Genomic DNA, 9,186 nt, shown 5'->3' on the forward strand with positions numbered 1-9,186 from the left:
TAAGTGAGAAAAACATTTTGGTTTCTTAAGTAAAAGATAAAAAAATAAAAAAGTGAAGTAGTAAGGTTGTTCACTTCCTCTACTGTTCTGCTTGGCACATCTGTTTCCTATCAGGTAGTCAGCACAGTATTGAAGTTCCCTTCAATCAACCGTTCCTCTGTGTCATAAGCCACAACCCTGTTTTCAAGCAGGCAGGAACTCTCTGCTCCCTTTGTTTCTCAGCCTGCCTTTAGTTGTATTTACACAAGAGTCAATTTCTGATACAACCCCTGGGTGGCAGTGGTTCTGTGTTAATAGCCAGGGCTAAAAGGCCCCTCTACCCAGTGTTTAGATTTTTCTTTCTCTGCTGCACTTAATATTTGGTTGGAGGGACGGACTGCCCTAGAGCTGGTTTCCTGTTCATCTCTCCTTATTCTGATTCCCAGTTTCCATAAAAACAACTTCCCCTGCAGTCTCAGTGAGTATTTTTAATTGGAAGATCCTATGTACTGGACTTAGCAAGCAAAAGCAAGGAGTTAAAAAGGAAAAAAGCCAAAGGAAGTGTACTGACTCCCCTGGCACTGCACAGCTGGTATAGAAATTCAGGCTGCCTTTCTGGGCCCAGCCCAGCTGTGGGCTAATATCTAGAGTCCCCTTCTGCCAGCAGCCCTGTGGACCCCCTTCCACATTTGAGAGCTACACTGACCCCAACAGCCGCGGATTTTGTGGAGCGCAGTCTTCCTCTGAGACTAGTCCCCGCTGGGCGCATTTCTCCCTCCAGCCTGGATCCCAGATCTTACCTTTCTCTCCGTGATATCTGACCTTTCCATCCACCAGTTGCCTCACCAGCTATGTTTAATTCGCCAATTCCAGGTGGGTGTTGTTTGATTCAGCTGTTCCTTCTATTTGCTCTGTGAGAAGGCACAGGGCCTGTCTGCATATTCAGTCCCCTGGACAGACTTTCTTGGTGCCTGCAGTCGGGGAGGCTGGAGTCCTGGTGTTCGTGGGTTCGCAGCTGAGGCAGCTGGTCCCTGGACATTGTGGTTGTAGGGTTTCGGGAGGTATCTGAGGTCTCCCCGGTTGAAGGTAAGGCTAGGCTTTTGATCACAGCTGGTCTCCCTTTAAGATGGCATGGTCTCTATGGCAGAGCTGGCGCTCCGGGAGAGATTTCAGCAGCAGTAGAGGCTGCCCATCCAGGGGAGTCCAGTCCGCCAGTCCACAACAGTCCTGTGGAATATAGCTGTCCTTCTCTCACAAATACACGTCCACGCACTCTCCTTCCGTTCTCTCACTCACACACTATCTTGCAGCCTTCCATCCCATTGGCAGCCATCTTGGATCCCCAAAGACTCAATATTATCTGTTTTTCTCAACTTGATCAATAGATTGAATGCAATCCCTGTCAAAATTCCAGAAAGTTTTCCTGTGGATACCAACAAAGTGATTCTAAAGTTTATATGAAGAGGCAAAAGAAGCAGAATAGGCAACTCAATATTGAACGAGAAGAACAGAATTGGAGAACTGACACTACTGCAAAGCTATAGTAATCAATACAGTGTGGTACTGGTGAAAGAATAGACAAATAGGTCAATGAACAGAATAGAAAGCCAGAAATAGACCCGCATAAATATGCGGGTCAACTGATTGGATAGTGAAGAAAGAGAAGAGAGAAGTGTGCATAGACTTGGAGCAGGGGAGATCATGCCACTGATCTTTGACAAAGTGGCAAAGGCAATACAATGGAGTAAAGATAGTCTTTTCAAAAAATGGTGCTAAAACAACTGGACATCCACATGTAAATGAATGAATGAATAAATGAATGAATCCCTAGCTGTTTTGGCTTAGTGGATAGAGTGTCAGCCTGTGGACTGCGGAGTCATGGGTTTGATTCTGGTCAAGGGCATGTACCTCAGTTGCAGGCTTGATTCCCAGCCCTGGTCGGGGCACATGCAGGAGGCAACCAGTGGATGTGTCTCTCTCACATAGATGTTTCTATCTCTCTGTCTCTCCCTTTCCCTTCTACTGTCTCTAAAAATCAATGAAAAATATCCTCAGGTGAGGATTAACAACATAAATAAATAAATAAATAAATAAATAAATAATCTAGGCACAGCCCTTCACAAAAATTAACTCAAAACGGATCATAGGCCTAAATGTAAAACACAGAACTATAAAACTCTGGTGTGGTAATGACTTTTTAGATAGAACACTAAAGGCACAAACTGAACTAAATTAAAATTTAAATGTTCTACACTCCTAAAGATACTGTCAAGAGAATGAGAAGACAAGCCACAGACTGGGAGAAAATATTTGCAAATGACACATCAAATAAAGGACTGTTATCCAAAGAACTGAGTGGATAAATAAATCGTGCTACATTCATACGATGGAATATTATATAGTTCTAAAAAGAAATTGGCTGTTGAGCCATGAAAAGACATGGAGGAACCTTAATGCATATTAATAAGTGAAAGAAGCCAATCTGAAAAGGCCACATATCGTATTCCAACTGTATGACAGTCTGGAAAAAGCAAAACTATGGAGACAGTGGAAGAATCAGTGGTTGCCAGGGGCTGGGGGCAAAGAGGATGAATTGGAGGAGCACAGAGGATTCTCAGGGTAGTGAAACTACTCTGTGTGATACTGTAATGGTGGATGCAGTTGTCTCAAACCCATAGAACGTACAACATCAAGAGTGGACCTAAAGTAAACTATGGACTTCGGGTGATAATGATGTGTCTGTGGGCTCACCTACTGTAACAAATGTAACTCTTCCATGTGGAATGGTGACAGTGGTAGGTGCTTCTTGTATGTGGGGACAGGAGTACATGGGAAGTCTCTGGTCCTTCCATTCAATTTTGCTGTGAACCTAAAACTGCTCTTTAAAAAAAAAAAGTGTACTTAAAATTAATGAGGGAAGGAAAGGATGGAGGTAAAAGAAGGATATCCAAGCCCAGCAGGCAGATTCCATTAGGTCTCAAGATCTGAGTAGAATCCCTGTGGTCCAAGGCCTTACCTTCTGCACCCATGACTCCCCTCTTGGAATCAGTCCATTTTCTTGAAGGGTAGGACATATTTGCAGCTCAGTAGCTCTCTTTGCCTATTTTCTGCCTGTAGAATGTTGGCAGTCCAACCACCGCCCTTTTTCACTTTCTCCCTTTCAGTCTAAACATGAGTTTTCTGCTGATACAACAATCTCCAATACCTGTGTGTCTCCCGTGTTTGTCATGGGGATGCACACCATCAGAGGAGAGGGTCCTCCACAGATCTTTCCTGGGCAAGCCCATCCCATGCCTGGCTTCTGCCGAGATGGTTGAGCGCAAACACAAGTCACACACTTAATTTCTCCAGCCACATTGTTGGCTTTTTGTGCAATGCACACTTTCCCAAACACAATCTCCTAATTTGAGCATCTTTTGCTATTTGGACATACTGAGAATTTCCCCCATCAGGTGCTGGTTCATTTTTGCTTGACAAGTTCTTCCTCAATTTATCTCTTTCCTCTCACATTTTACTATACACAAGGAGAAATCAGGCTGCATTTTCAACATTTCGCTTAGAAATCTTCTCAGGTTTATTATTTACAAGTTCTGCTTTCACTTTTCACCCAAGTTCTCTCCACTTTATAACCAGTTCCCTCCAGTCTGCAGTGCTGTGTCCCTCCCTCCCTTCTGCGCACTCACTGGCAGTGTCGCCAATGTCCGTATTTCCACCAACAGTCTATTCAAGCCAGTCCAGGCCTTTTCCATCCTCTGTCTCAAAAATTTCAAGCCATTGCTGAATTCCAAAGCACTTCTACATTTTCAGGTATTTGCTGCATCTAGGTGACAGGATTTGTATTTGTTTCCTGGGGCTGCTATAACAGAGTTTCACAAACTGGGAGGCTTGAAAAAAACAGAAATTTATTCCCCCACAGTTCTGGAGGCTGGAATTCTGAAATTAGGGAGGGTGTTGGCCAGGCTGCGTCCTCATCTGGCCCTCATCTGGCCTGGTCTGGGCTCTTTCGAGCTCGTCCTGGTTGTTGGCAGGTTTTAGCTTCTGTGGCAGTGGGATCCAGATCCCCATTTCCTCTTGGCCTTCAGCTGGGCTGTACTGAGCTCCCAGAGGTCACACACATTCCTCAGCCTGTGGCCCCTCTGTCTTCACACCACAGCAGCAGTAACATCCTTCTCACACTGTGACTCCTGAACTTCCTTCTGCAATCAGCCAGGGAAAACCCTAATTTTTAAAGGACCCTGCTATCAGGTCAGGCCCACCGGGGGAGTGATCGTCCGCCCCACTGATCAGGGACCATGACTCCATCTGCAGAAGCTGATGGCAGCACCTAATTAGCATTTGATTGGATAACTGGGAGAAGTTGTGTGCACCAGACAGGAATGTCAGGGCCTCTTAAGATCTGCTCCTCTCTGTTCCACCCAAGGACAGCCGGGGTCCACCCTCACTCCTCCCTTACCCACAGGGAATAGATGCTTGAGCCTTGATTCTGGCTCTCCTCTCCATCTGTAGGGCCTCAGAAAGTTACATCCTGCCTCTGAACATCCATTTCTGCAGCTGCAGTGTGGGGATCCTGAAGACCCAGCGTCACAACCAGGCAGAACCCCTGGCCCAGACTACACCGCCTCTGCTATCATCTGTGTCCTCCTGTGGCTCCAGGAAGTGGGAGACAGTGACACCACTCCTGTTTCAGGAGTCCCTTAGTTCTGTGGTCCTGGGAATCCCCTTACTCTCTCTCATGCACTTGAAGAGACAGAAGGAACAGATGAAGCCCATTGTGAGGGCTGTGGCCATCGGGATGAGACCAACCTTGCTTTCTGCCTGGTGGGTGAGGTGACTGTGGGTTGGAGGGGGCGGACAAGCAGAAAGGTGAAGGTTCGGAGCAGGGTCCTGGGGAGAGGAGGATGAATGGTCCAAGGTCCCTTCTGCAATCAGCTGTCCTGTGGAAGACCCCACGCCTGGCCTGACTCTGACCTGTCTCTTATTTCAGAAAGAGGGCTGGGCACTCTGCATTTGTGTGGCCAAAGTCACAGTGTGCGGGACATGACTAAATGGCAGACTCTCATCAAAAGCAGATGTTTATCTCCAGATGCCATCCCATTGAGTGCATAGCCTGAACAAATAAACAAATTACTCTGCAATTTCAGAAGAAAGCATTCCTGTCAGGAATGGCTTTCTGTGAATTTCAAAGGAGAAGGTTCCAAAACAGAAATCTGCTTAGATTGGAAATGATACCCCCTTCAACTCAATTATTTCCTTATGTTCAGAGTCTGATAGAATGAGGTGCAGACTGAGGCCCTGCTGCCCACATGGTGCTGAAAAGACTGGATAGATTCTGTGCAGCAGGAAGTATTTCACTCATTCGCTTGCTGAGCACACTAACCTGCAAGTGTGAGCACGTCTATGCCCTGCTCTCTGACCAATCCCCAGGAGGTAAGAGCCAGCTGATGGCCACAGTGGGGCAGAGGGATGGAGTGGCCTACCCCAGGGATTTGGACCTGGGCAGAGGGAGGGCATCCAGGCAAAGGCGGTAGGGGACAGAGGGGAGTGCAGAGCTTGATGCTATCTCACTGCAGCTGGAACCCAGAGTGTGTGGAAGAGGGAGGGGTGGATGCTGAGCCATCTTTATGAGGCAGGTCTTCAGTAAGCATGGGCGAGGGGAGCAAAGGACCCACACCTTCCAAGTGCCAAGCCTCGGCAGGGAGACCGGTGGAGCTCTGACAAATGAACTGGAAACAGCAACTTAGGAGGTGACAGTGGTACCTGCCCACACTGTAGGGTCCTCCACAAACATGTCTGCAGACAGGTTGCCCACAGCCTAGGAGGGCATCAGGAGGCTCCTGGCCCCTGGCTGAGGATGCCAACTTCTGACCAGATCTATGGCCTGCTTGATCCCTAACCTCTGGCTCCTTGGGCTTTGGCCACCAGGATTTGCACAGGAGACTAACCAGGAGCCCTGCCTACGGCTGGCCTTTTCCCTCCTGACTCCAGAGCTATGTTTGGTTAGGGAACACGTGCCTGGCATGGTCCACAGGAACAGTGGGCACAGCAGTGTGAGGGGACAGAGGGAGGGTCAGTCTGGTTCCCTGGCGAAGGGGCTAGGGGGAGAGTGTTCTGAACTTTCCTAAGCCCTGCGGGAGGGATATGAGGAGAGACCCTTGGTTTACTCCCCATCACCTACAGACAGGAGGGAGTGAGCCCCAGGCCCCACCGCTCCCCTGCAGAGGTGAGAGCAGAAAACGGGCTCAGAGCGGCCCTCTGGGCAGCGCAGATCTGCTCAGCAGGGCAGGCCTTTCTCCTCAACTCCAGCCCTGTATTTCTGGGTCGTCACTGAAAGAGGCCAAACAAGTTTCAAAAAGCTGAAGAAAGTCTAAATTAAAAAGGTGGAAAAGTCACTGATACAGAATCTTCAAATGACGAGGCTCTACTATGATAATAAATACATTATGGACTAATTAATGGTTTGTGCTCCGTTCCTCTCACAAAGGATCATGCTGGCTTACAATGAAACATCTATGCAACACTGAAAACTGGATTAGGGCTTAGGGAGCTCTCGCCCTCTTGTTGAGGAGACAGACCAGGAAAGCGGGCAGAGACACCTGGGGGAGTCTCTCCGGAGTCCCTGGGTGGAGGCCACATGAGCGGGTGTGTGATGGCCCTGGAGGGACGTGAGCCACTGCAGTGGTCCCAGAGAACCAGGCTCTCTCCAGAAGCCTCATCCCCCTGAGCTGCCAGGGCTGATCTTTGAGAGGGGGTTGGGGCAAGTGCCCCCCACTCTTGTCCTGGAAGCTGCCAGTTGCCTCTGTAATCTGCAAATGTTGGAACTGAACATCTATTAGATTAGGGAGGACTCCAGGGCCTTGTAAGTGCTGGTGCTCCTGGCTGATTTTTTTTTGTAAGCAGAAATGCAAACAGCCATGTTAAGCCTTGTTTTCCTTCTCTCTTCCTTCTGAGCTTCTGGATCAGCATAGTTAAAATGTGTCCTGATATTGCAAGGCAAGTTTAAAAAACACACCATTGAATTTACTGTCCGACCACAGAAATAAACTGCTGAGATTGATGAAGACGTGACCTCCTCCCTGCCACCTCTGTGAATGGGCCAGTGTCAACACACAGGCAGGCTGAATGCATCAATGGACTGATCTGAGATCACCCAAACACTAGGGGCCCTGCAGACCCACATGAAGACAGGCAGACACATGAAAACTTGAGACACATGGAAATTCACAGACCCACCTGGAAGGAAACACAAAGATGCACAGAAGAATGGAGGCCCACATGAAAATAGGTAGGCTCATGGGGACATGCAGACATGTGCAGATAGGCACACACAGCATATACTCAGTGCACCTTGTTCTGAAAGATCTTAGAACAGCTCATAAAGGACACAGAATTTCTCTGAAAATAGATTAGTTACAAGAAAGAAAATGGGAGAAAGGACAGTAATGTCACATAGAGCTGGGAATGAAAGCAGAGACACAGCGATGACAATGTGGTGATAGCCAGGGTTCCTGAATCAGTCCTTATGCACCTGAGCTTATGGGTATGACTGTTCCACATGTCACAGGTGAGGCTCTGCAGGCCCGGGAGCCTGTTCTGCATCTTTTGATGCTGTCCCCAGGTGAAGTGCAGAACCTTCCGGCAGGAGCTGCTCTCAGCGATGTTGATGACCAGCACCGGGCATACCTGGCACACGTTGGTGCCTATTAGTGACAGGACAGGCCTTCCACCTGAGGTTGCTGTGCTGTCAGTGTCCTCCATGCTCCAGATGAATGCTGTGGCTTTGGAATTGAAAAGGGCCACTGATGTGTCGTGAGGGGCTGTCTTCTTGGGCTGAGTGTTGTTTGGGGATCAGAGAGGGTATTCTGAGGACAGGCTGGAGATAGGTTTGGACACACCCTTATGTCACCATCTCTCTGTCCTTTGTTGAGACAGAGGTAGGGTGGACGTCCAAAAGATGGTTCCCATCGTGCAGCCATATGGCCACAAGCATTTTTCCCTCTCTCTCCAGGCCTTTCCCATCTTTAGCCATCTGGGTGGGAGGGAGCAGCCTGGTGGGAGGGAGCAGCCTGGGTGGGAGGGAGCAGCCTGGGTGGGAGGGAGCAGCCTAGGAGAGAAGGAGCAGCTGGGTGAGGTATAACAGCTGGGTGAGGTGAGCAGCCATGTGAGAGGGAGCCACCCCAGATGTCTGTGGAGCATTGATGAAGCTGAGACATGCTGGAGCTGGCTGAGAGGTCCTTTTTCTAGAGGACATGCTGGAGCTTCCTGGGTAGAGGTGGCAGCATGGCCAGTCCTGGAGAGGGAGGGAAGCTGTGGCCATGTGGCTACACAACTGGAACCATCTCTTGGCTGCCCACCTTTTCTCAGTCCCAACAAAAGGCAGGAGGCCACTGTGAATCCTGTTTCGCTTGGTGAAATGTAGACTCAGGCTCCTAGATGCCGAGGGGCACTATGGGCCCCACAGGGTGGAATGGCAGGGGAGGGTTTTGGGCCATTGATGGACCCTGGAATGTACTTTAGAGAATATGTGTGGTCTCACCAGAGGGGACTGACATACTGCTTCCAGGAAGGGTGGAGCCGCCCTCCTGCACCCCCTATACCCCTTGGTGGGGTGGGACCATGGGGGCCATATGAGGTCACTCACAAGAGGGCCAAGGGTTAACAGTCAGCCCTCCTTGGGTTTCCAGGTCCTGGGCCCCAGGGATGTGATTTGTTCTGAGCAGGCAGGCCTTGGATTGCTATGGGGGTTTTCCTCCTGTTTAGATGACTTCTCAGCTACTTAGGCCTGACACCCCATCATTCCCTTTAGCCTGCCCCTTGCTCTTAGAACAGTTCACATCCCCACCCCAGGCTGGCTGTGCTCTCTCTGCGCAGGGATCAGCCTCCCAAACTGAGGAGTAAGTGCTGTGTGAATGAATAAAAAGCTCCCACTGTACAGTCAGGAGAGAGGCCTGAACGGGACTGGGGCAGCCATGGGCTGGGGTCTCCCAGGTGTCCCCAGCATCTGGCTTTTCTGCCCAGGTAGGTATGCAGCCCCTGCTTGCCCATCATGTTACCCCAGGCTCTGCCCTCCCTCCCTTAGACTCCCTACCCCAAGTACTAGAAACCCACCAGTCCCCCCTGCCTCTACCCTAACTCTCTAGAGACACCCTCCTAGGCAGGGGCTCTGGCTGCTGCCCTCTCCTGCTGTCCATGCTTGGACCAGACCGCAGC

The 9,186-nt window shown here is 49.6% G+C and overlaps 1 pseudogene; it reads right to left on the reverse strand.

The window, feature by feature from the left end:
- Positions 1-7,734, reverse strand: part of LOC102763734 — a 17,883-nt pseudogene extending 10,149 nt beyond the window's left edge.
- Positions 7,735-9,186: the final 1,452 nt, after the last annotated feature.

Source organism: Myotis davidii, unplaced genomic scaffold (assembly GCF_000327345.1).
Source record: "Myotis davidii unplaced genomic scaffold, ASM32734v1 scaffold1687, whole genome shotgun sequence".
NCBI lineage: Eukaryota > Metazoa > Chordata > Mammalia > Chiroptera > Vespertilionidae > Myotis > Myotis davidii.